Below are 11089 nucleotides of genomic sequence, written 5' to 3'. Positions count from 1 at the left end.
TACCCGACTAAGGTGTGGTTCCTCTCCTAGTCTGCCAGAGTCATGAAGATGGCTAATCTACCAAGGCTTGATAACCAGGCAACAGTTCTACCACATGGTCACACCAACACCAAAAGCGGGCTGAAGAGGGCAGCTCCTGCTCTACTCCGCATATCCCTCCCAAAAGAGATTTTATCTGCAGCAATGGCTGCCACACCCTGGTCTCCCTGAGTATAAACTGGGATGATAGTAAGCACTTGCTAAAATCTATTTGGCTGGCTGTGAAAGCTACGGGAACTGACTCCAGCAAGCCTGAGTACCCCAGACCCACACAAAGGGCATGCTGGGACATCTTTATCAGATGTTCAAATGTTCTCCGCTGTTCTGCAACGACAGCTTCTCACTCCATGTGTAGCCAGCACTGCCCTGTGTGTCACTGCATGCAGCCTTTAGCCTGCCGCATGGTGTCTGTAGTGAGAGCCAGAGCCTGACAGCTGTCAAGGGGCCAGAACACATGGGAACGAGGAGAGGCAAAGATGGAGGCAGGCGGCCCCGAAATGGGAACAACGGACAGATGTCCAGAAAAAGGGCAGAAAAGAGGAGAGGAAAGGTTCAGAGAAGAGCTATGGAGTGGGGAGAAACAAAAACAGTGCACAAGAGAGCACACGTCACAGCCCTGGAGTGTTTCTGTCTGATGCCATCTACTGGGTCATCATTCCACGCTAAAGCCCATTCAGCAAGCCAAGGAGCAGAGAGGAGAAAGCCCTTCTGTCTCTGGCTGCACATCACAAGGGGAGCTGACAAGACGGTGGGTAGCAATGAGGCAACTGATGAAAGAGTCCCTTGCGGTGGCAAGATGACATCAACCAGCAGGTCTGTGGCAAGAAAAGTACCCCCCCTAAAGAGCTACAGTTATGAGGCAGGCAGATGAAACCCTGCCAGTCTGTAGAATGATGTCTATGTACTCATTTCTGCCACAAGTCAAAGCAGATGAGTGGATGAAGAGAGGGGCTTCAACACACTGACGTGGGTGTGGAAGCTGACAGGATTCTGGGTAAATGAACTCCTCTTCTTCTTCACACCCAGGAAGGCTAGGAGTAAAAATGGCACAAGTGAATCTCAGTGGGCTGATGGCTGTCCAGAGAGCACAGGTGGAGATCAGCACAATCCTGCTAAGCGACCGGGGAAAGAATGGAAGAAGGAAGCTCTAGTCCCATGGTTTGTACCCTGGGTCCACAGGCTGTGCCTGACCTCACAGTAGAAAATGGGTTGAAAATTTTTGTCACAATGACGGTGGCTCACAGTTCAGGGCATCCGCTGTATTCTGTCAAGCCCGGCTCTAAGAAGCTCACTCCTACATTGTACAGAGAGCCACAAAGTACCTGGCATGCCCTGGCCACTCACTGCAAGCAACATTATAAAATAAAACAATGGATACCTGGCCACTGATGAGAGGAACACAGCTAAAAAAGCCCTAGAAGGTGTTATGGAGAAGTCCTTAATACACTGTGTGGGTCACTTTCTTTCTTTTTTTTCTTTCTTTTTTTTTTTAAATAAATCTTTTTTTTAACATTTATTTATTTATTATGTATACATCATACAGCTTTCTGCCTGCATGTATGCAACTACAGGCCAGAAGAGGTGGTTGTGAACCACCATGTGGTTGCTGGGAATTGAACTCAGGGCCTCTGGAAGAGCAGACAGTGCTCTTAACCTCTGAGCCATCTCTCCAGCCCCGTGGGTCACTTTCTATCAAGCTGATACAATAACTAGAGTCACCTGGGAAGGAGGAACTGAGGTAAACTGAGAAAATGCCTGGTCACTCTGGCTTATGGGGCACATTCTTCACAGCTGATAAATATGCGAGGGCCCAGCCCACTGTGGGCGTGGCACCCTGAACAGGCGGTCCTGGGTTACACAAGCAGGCAAGCTAAGGAAGACATCAAGGTCAAGGCAGGAGCAGTGTTCCTCTGTGGCTGTCCTAGATGGTGGTCTGCAGGCTCCCTCAATCTGTCTCTGTCATTATTTTATCACAGCAACAGAAACCTAAGTAAGATATCATACCATGATGAAAGGAACTCTAAGAAATAGTGTTTGTTCAGTTATGAAAAAGATATAACATCAGGCTGGAGATGGCTCAGCGGTTAAGAACACTTACCAATCTTGGCAGAGGACCTAGGTTCAGTTCCCAGCACCCACATCAGATAGATCACCTGTAACTCCAACTCCAGGGAATTTGAAGCCCTCTTCTGGCCTCCAGAGACATTTTACACACATACACAAACCCACACTCCTACATAATTAAAAATAAATCTGCTGTGTGTGATACATAACTGTAATCTCAGCACTCAGGAGGCAGGTGGATCTCTGTGAGTTTAAGGCCATGCTGGTGTACAGAGTGAGTTCTGGACCAGCCAAAGCTACATGAGACCTGTCTCCAAAAATAAACAAATAAACAATATATTTTTTAAAAATATTAAAAATAGGGGTTGGGGATTTAGCTCAGTGGTAGAGCGCATGCGCAAGGCCCTGGGTTCGGTCCCCAGCTCCGAAAAAAAGAAAAAAGAAAAAAAATATTAAAAATAAAGGCTGGAAGCCAGGTGGTGGTGCACTCGGGAGGCAGAAGCAGGTGGATCTCTATGAGTTTGAGGCCAGCCTGGTCTACAGAGTAGGTTCCACATCAGCCAGCAATACACAGAGAAGCCCTGTCTCAAAAAAACTAAACTAACAAAGACTGGAAGATGGATCAATATCTTTGAGCAGTTAAGAGCACTGGCTGCTCTTCCAGAAGACAGGTTTCATTCCCAGCATCATATGGTGGCTCAGAACCATCCATAACTCCAGTCTCAGAGACCTGCTACCCTCTTCTGGCTTCTGGGAGCACTTTGTGCAAGTGGTACACATACAGACATGCAGGCAAAACACTCATACACATAAAAATAAATTTTACAACAGCAATCTTCAATAAAAGTTCAGAGTGGGGGGTTGGGGATTTAGCTCAGTGGTTAGAGCGCTTGCCTAGGAAGCGCAAGGCCCTGGGTTCGGTCCCCAGCTCCAAAAAAAAAAAAAAAAAAAAAGAACCAAAAAAAAAAAAAAGTTCAGAGTGGGGCATATGGTAAACCCGAGACCTCTAGCAGCTAGAGGGCCTGAGGTGAAAAGACTGCATGAGCACCTGAGCCCATCCCTAGTAACATGCTGAGATGCCGTCTCAGAAACCACAGTGCGGCTCTACAACAGAGTGCTTGTCTAGTACCCAAAATCCCGGGTGCCATCCCCACTACTACAAATACATACACAAAGTAACTGTGCATTTATAATTATAAACATGAGAAAAAGATAGAAAAAAGGAGAAATGGGAACAGAGCTGGGGAAGTACTTATGCTTGATAAAATGTAACTGAACTTGGACCATGTGAAAATTAGTCTCTGCAGAAACTATGTTAAGAGCTCTGTACTGAGCAAGGTGAGCATAAAGTGCCCCTGCACAGGTATAACTTGGGCACCTGGAGGAAGAAAAGCACACAAACCCTGGGCAAAAGAAGGGCAGGGAATATAGGTAAGGCCACCCAGCCAACCAAACAAGACTCTTATCTTCTTGTGCTGTGGAAGTTGAGAAGGCCCTCAAACCAAGGAGAGACACAGTTAGACAGCAGAGACTGAGGGAGGGAAGGTGGTAAGGCAAGGAAATAGCCCACAAGCAGGAAGACAGGAAATAGTGGAAATTAGAAGGAACAGGACTGGAAACATCAGAAAGTGACAAGGGAGGAAAGGGCCAAGAGGGCAGATGGAGGGCCCTCAGAAAGACTGTTGGCAGTTAGAGAAGTCCAGAGTAAGTGCCTGAGTGGAAGTGGTCGGCATGGATATAGGCAGAAACCATCAGCTGGTAAGGAACTAGGTGGCAAGGAAGGCCCCTCAGAACACATGTGGACAAAAGAGGGTCAAATTGGGGAAGGACTTAAGTGCTGGCAGTGGAAAGTTCCCTGGGAAACAAGAATCTCTCTTCACACCAAAATAAACTCCAGACAGCACACACATGGCCTTAAGAAAAAGGCAAAAGAGTACAAGGAAAAGGAAAAAAATGTTTCATAATCCTAACACACACACACACACACACACACACACACACACGACACAAAACCCAAAAACTGAAAGGAAAGCCCTCAAATCAATTACACTTAGTTTTCAAACAATCTGCATTATAAAAAGGAGACAAAATAAAGCCTATAAGGCATACTAGATACACTGGCTCAAGGCTGTAATTCTAGAACTCAGGAGGCTAGGATATGAGGATCCCAAGGAGTTGAAGGCCAGCCTGGGCAGGAATAAGATTCTAGTTTCAACGACCAACAATAAACCCTACAAGGTCCAAAGTCAGATGACTAAGCTAGGCATGGTGGAATGCACCTTTAATCCCAGCAGTTGGGAGGCAGAGACAGATGGATCTCTGTGAGTTTGGGGCCAACTTATCTACATTCTGAGACTCGGTGGACCTGAGGCACAGGCCTCACAGAAGTTCTCACAGCTCTCAGCATGCTAAGATCCCTGCAGCTCAGCAGCAGCCTTCCAGAGGGAGTAGCACTTGCAAGGGAACCCCTCGCCAGAGCACTGGCTTAAATAGGAAGAGAGCTTTTGACCTACACCCACATGTCTTCAAGGCCTGAAACCCAACAGCAGCTTTAATGAAGTTGCCAGTGAGCCCACATCCTCTCTTGAGAGACTCAAGTTTCTTAATGCTGCTCCCACCCCACTGGCATTGCCCTCAATAGATTCCCATCTCACCCCAAGAGCTCTTTGTTCCTTGCTATCCTTGCAAAGCACTGTCTCCTCCTCTCCCTGGGGTCTCAGCCCAGCCCTAACCCCCATTCTTTAGCGGACTTCCTGATGGTCTGGGTATTCTCCTGGGTAGTCCTGCATGTCTCTGCCACCACAGCCTTGGCCTCTTCCTCCTCTGTCCCAGCTGTACCTTCCGTCTAGTCTTCACCCGTAGATGTCCTCACCTGCAGTCTCAATGCAAACCCCCATTCTTCTGTCTCTCCTACGACCTGAACCCAAGCCCAACATTCCAGCACTCACACCTCACAGTGCTATCCTTACCCCCTTCTCACCTCCACCCCAACCAGCCTCAGCTCTGAGTTCTCTGACCAGAGCTCCAGCACCATTGAGGAACCAACAGAGCTATGAACAAAACCACATAGAGCTGCCTGGTGCTGAGTGTGGGAGCCGGTCACCTAGATGTACAGAATCCCACTGTTCCCTTCACTTTACCTCTCCTAGGCTGAAACAAAAACAAACGCAACAGAAGAGCCTCTGCCTCTATCATGAGATCATCCCAAAATACAAATACTAAAAAACTTAGCAAAACGCATGCACAGAGAACCATAAAACAATATAGAAAGACAAGAAATAAGACCTAAGTAAATGAAGGAAGACAGACGCCTTGACTGTGGTCAGAAGACTCGGGAGTGAAAAATCCCCCCACCCCCCAAGCTCGTCTGCACCTATGCAGTTCCCAGCAGTACATTTAAAACTCATAATGCAAATGTGCATGAATAGGCAGAACAATCAGGAAAAAGGAAATTCTGGTTTACCTATGTAATTACACATTACAGTTGATTATGAAACTCAGTACCTGAGCCCCAGAAATGTTTGCTTAAGGATAAAGAAACAAGCCAGGGAGCCGGAAGAGGTTCAATGACAAGTAGCAGATTCTGCAGCTCACTGGCCAGTTAGTTTAGCCAATCACTGAGCTCCAAGTTTAGTGAGCGACTGTCTGAAAAAATAAGGGATAGTCCTGCACGGTAGTGAGCACCTTCAATCCCAGGACTCAGGAGGCAGAGGCAAACAAAGTGCTATGATCTAAGGCAGTCTGGTCTGCATAGTGAGTTCCAGGTCAGCCAGGGCTACACAGGAGACCCTGTGTCAATAAGGAAGTAAATAAAGGAGAGCAACTAAGGCTAATGCAACCTCTGGCTTCTCCAAGTACATGCACACATGTGTGCACACACACACTTTAGCACACAGGCGCACACAAAGTACATGTACACAAGTACATGCACACATGTGCACACACACACTTTAGCACACAGGCGCACACAAAGAAGTAAACCACCGCCAGGAATGTAGCACAGTTGGTAGGCTCTTGGCTGGTTCACTGCTCATCGTGTCATCAAACCAAGTGAGTATATGCCTATAATCCTGACACTTGGTGGGTAGAGGAAGGAGGATCAGAAGTGAAAAGTCATCCTGGGCTATATAGCAAGTTTGAGGCTATCATAGGCCACATGAGACCCTGTTTCAAAAAATGATAAACAAACCAGTGAGAACCAGGCATGGTAGCTCATGTCCATAATCCCAGTATCTTAAAGCCAGGTATGGTGGTACATGCCTTTAATCTTAGCATTCGAGAGACAGACGTAAATTTGAGGCCAGTCTGGTCTGCCAGTCCATTCCAAGACAGCTAATGCTATGTAGAGAGACCCTGCCTCAAAAGACAAGGAAAAAAAAAAAAAAAAAAAAAAAAACAATAAGGGAAACAAGCCCTTAGATTTATCTGCAAAACCATCGAAGAGGTTGTTTCCATAATCTGTACAGGAAGCTGAGGGCAGAACTTAGTAATGCTTAAGTTGTTACATAGTGAGACTGTATCTCAAATACTGACAGTAGTATTTTACATTATTTTATTTTTAGTATGTATGTGTGTGGACGTAAGTACAGGTACCTGTGGGGCCAGAAGAGGACATCAGACCCTGGACACTGGAGTTACAAGTAACTGCTTGATCTCTCTGAACCATCTCAGACATCAATAACAGTCGTGATCCTTTACCCAAGTGAGCTGTACATCTACAGGTAAAACTACAGGTAGTCAGTCAGTCCATGAAAAGAAAGTTACTATCAACAGCCCCAAGGGCAGACAAAGTAAGTGTGAGACACAGGAACAGCAAAGGCATAAAGAAAATGGAGTCCCATGCTCTACTGTAAATGGCGCTACTCTTCAGAAAATAGGTCAGCGGGTTCTTAAAATGGGGCGTGGTGTGCCCAGAGCATGAGGGTAGCATGCAGAGCCGACTTGGTTCTCCCCTCAATACCAAAAACAAAACAAGTAACAAAGCAGGGCAGGGCAGCACACCTAGAAGCCCAGCTCAGGATAAGACTGCGAGCTCCAGCGCAGCTCGGGAGGTAAAGGAGGAGGCAGTACCTTAGTTCCAGCTCTCGGGAGGTAGAGAAGGCAGATCTAAGTTAAAGGCCAGTCTGGTCTAAGAGTGATTTCTAGAACAGCTAGGACTACATACAGAAACACTGTCTCAAAAAAGAGCAACAACGACAAAAAAAAAAAAAAAAAAAAAAAGAAAGAAAGAAAAAAAAAAACAATGAGGACCAGAAACTAAAGTGGACAATCATCTCAAAGAAATACAGTCTGCATTGGGGAGGTGCTCAGTGGTTAAGAGCACACACTTTTCATCAATTCCCAATGCCTGCGTTAGGCAGCTAACTCGAGTTCCAGGGAATCTGACCCCATTTGATTTCGCTGAGTATATATGTGCATATATTCACCATATGCTTAAATGAATAATACTAATAATAATTTTAAAACTCTAATATGGCCGGGCAGTGGTGGCACACACCTTTAATCCTGTACTCAGGAGACAAAGGCAGGTGGATCCCTGAATTCAAGACCAGCCTGATCTACACAGCAAGTTCCAGGACAGCTAAGACTACACAGAGAAACCCTGTCTCTAAAAACAAAACCAACCAACCAAACAAACAAACAAAAACCCCTCTAATCTTTTCATGAAGTTCATAAAACTTTCATAGAAGTTATAACGGCTAGGAAGTGGAAACAACCTGTCAGAATGAGATGAACTGCTACAGAACAGTGGTTTGTTCCAGCTGCCGGGGCTGGCTTACCTGGATGCTGACAGCAAAACTGTGGCATATATAAGACTATAGGTAGACTATTCCTAACATGGTGTACACACACACACACACACACACACACACACACACACACACACACTGTGATACACAAGTGCCCAGAGGTGCTCAGAGTGGGGGTAGGGGCTGGGTGCAGAAGGGCTACTAGACTGTCTTGCTTGACTGCACAGGGCTAACAAGCACACAGAAGTGCAGGTGAAGCTGTGAAACCTGCATAAGTCATGAAGCATGTTTCACCCCTTTGTAATCTGTATCTTGTAGTTAGGCACATTACTTAAGGGGATCTAGAGAAGAGATTTCTTTTTTTTTTTTTTTTTTTGGTAAAGATTTATTTATATGAGTACACTGTTGCTGTCTTCAGACATACTAGAAGAGGGCATCAGATCCCATTACAGATGGTTGTGAGCCACCATGTGGGTGCTGGGAATTGAACTCAGAACCTCTGGAAGAGCAGTCAGTGCTCTTAACCCCTGAGCCATCTCGCCAGCCCCAAGAGAAGAGATTTCTTCTTAGTTACTGTACTTCAAAAAAGAGTGAATAAGAACTGGAGGGGTGGGGTTGGGGATTTAGCTCAGTGGTAGAGTGCTTACCTAGGAAGCGCAAGGCCCTGGGTTCGGTCCCCAGCTCCGAAAAAAAGAACCAAAAAAAAAAAAGAACTGGAGAGGTGGCTCAGTGTTTAAGAGCCCTTGCTGCTCTCCCACAAGACCTAGGTTCAATTCCCAGTGCCCACATGGCAACACGACAACTTACAACCATCTTTAACTCCAGTTCCAGGTGATTCAATACCCTCTTTGGGCATTTGCAGGTACCAGGCACATACATTGTATGCAGGCAGGCAAAAACACTCATATACATAAAACGAAAATTTTTAAGACGCATGTAATGCCAACAGCTGGGGAGGCTTAGGCAAGAGTTAAAGGTCAGCTTGGGCCACAAAAGGAGAGTTTACTTTAAAAAAAAAAAAAAAAAAAGCTCGTGCTGGCGTAGCTAAAGCTTGTAATCACAGAGCCCAGGAGGCTGAGGCAGAAGGTCAGGAGTCCAAGTTCAGCCTCAGGTACACGTAAGTTCCAGACTCATCCTCTCACTGGGCCATAGAGTGATTCCCTGTCTCAAAAAGGGAAAGGAAAAAAGAAAAGAAAACTGAAAACATAAAAGACCAAATGATTAGGCCAGACCTGGTACACAGCTTTGATCCCAGCACTCTGGAGGCAGATGGATCTGAGTTCCAGACCAGCCTGGTCTACATAGCAAGCTCCAAGCCAGCCAAGGCTACACAGTAGGACTGTCTCCAAACAACTAAACAAGGGGGGTGTCTGTGGGACAGAACCGTGCCCTAGCCATCTACCCCAGTGATATTCTATGGAATTCCAGGTCCAGGCTTCCCACACAGCTCACTGAAGCTTAGCAGGGCCTTGTCACAGAGGATATGGAAAGCTCTTATCACAGAGCAAGGAACACAGCCTACAGAGTACTTAGTCTCACTAGCAGTAAGAACCAACAGGATGACCTGGGCAGAACTGGGGAAAAGAATTAGTTGTCATATAACCCAGGAGACAAAACTGCCATTAGTAGGCACCTGAAGACAGCCCCAGGAGGCTGGAAGAATAAGTATCCCAGTTTCAAGCCAGAGAAAGTCGAGAATCCACAAGAGAGAGGCTTAGGTTTCTGGGCTCATCTTGTAGAGTCAAGGCAACTTCACAACCACTGCTGCAGGCCAACAAGTTTCTCAAGCCAGCTAAGGAGGTTGGTTACCAGCCCCAATCAGGCCTTCCTCCACACCCCAAGACACTTGGTGTCTAAAATCCCTGTCCCTCCCCAGCTTTCTACTGCAGTAGGGCTCCCCTCCTACCTGCCTGTCTGTCTCTAGATTCCTGCAGAAGCTGTAATGTGTAACTCAGAAGCTCCCCATGTTCAGCCTCAACCACTCACCAGGCAATGGACAGAACCCTTAGAAACTGAGCTCATAGCTAGGAGAGTGCTTGCCATGCATGCGTCTGTCCACTGTGTCTCTGCATCCATCACAGTGGTCCCAGGCTCTAGAAAGTTCCCTCCCCTTCCTGTTTCATTCACTCAGTCTCTTAATTCAGTCCATAAGTGTGTCTGAGCACAACCTTCTCCTAGAGCAAGACTTTTTCTGGTGCCCAGCATCGTTTAAGAGATGAGTTCAGAGCTAAAATGTGCTCATCCTGTAAAGAACCCAGGGTCTGAGGTCAAGCCAGCAAAGGCTCTACCGTCTCTTCTCCATGCTCCCTGCAGACCACTCACTCTACAAGGGGTCAACTGTCCTACAGCACCCCTAGTCCTAGGGGAGACCGAGTGAGCCTCCAGATGACACAGTCCTGGCTGGCAGCGTGACCACAATCCTGGAACAGAGCCAGAACCAGCCAACTGAGCATTTCTCACATCCCTGACCACAAAGGCCTCAGAATAATCAGATTTTTGTTTGTTGTTTAAGACAAGGTCTTACTTTGTAGCCCAAGTTGGCCTCAAACTCACAAAGGTCTGTCTGCCTCTGCCTCCAGAGTCCTGGAATTAAAGGCGCGCACCCCTAGCCCAGCTTCCATCCCACCCCCAAGACTTTGAGACGGGGTCTCTACACTAAGGCCCAGGCCTCCAGCTGTGGAACCCAGGCTGACCTGATTGGCAGGGACCTTCCAGTCTGACCATGCTAAGTGACAAATTACAGGCTTGAGCTGCCACTAGCTCACTGTTTAGAAGTAACTTGGTGTAGAAGCACAATGGACTTCAAAGCACTTTGTCTGTCCACCTCTGCAACCCAACCTTGGCTACTCAGGTTGCTGGGATGCTCCCACATCCCTGGCGAGTCTGCTCCAGGCTCCGTTGATTCTCATTGGCCAACAGTCAATGACTGGTGTGAACTACATCCTACTTGCATGCTGTGCATTATCAAGATTCTCCTCTCTGGGCAGGTTGAGCTCCAGGCAAGGCTGGTCTACAAAGCCACAGTGAGGTCCAGGCCAGCCAGTGCTATGTAATATGCACACATGGAAATAAGAGGGCAGCTTACATAGGTCCCAGATATACAACTCAAGTCTTCAGGCCGGGCAAGCACCTTCATCTTCTAAGCCATCTTGCCTGCATTCACTGGGGCAACCAAAAGAGCCAAATTAAGAGTACAAAGCAAAAAAATGATTTATTCAATGAAGCCATGTTGGGAA

The sequence above is a fragment of the Rattus rattus genome, chromosome 1, assembly GCF_011064425.1.
Source record: "Rattus rattus isolate New Zealand chromosome 1, Rrattus_CSIRO_v1, whole genome shotgun sequence".
Classification (NCBI taxonomy): Eukaryota; Metazoa; Chordata; class Mammalia; order Rodentia; family Muridae; genus Rattus; species Rattus rattus.
The sequence above is the reverse complement of the archived record's forward strand: the minus strand, read 5'-3'. Positions refer to the sequence as shown.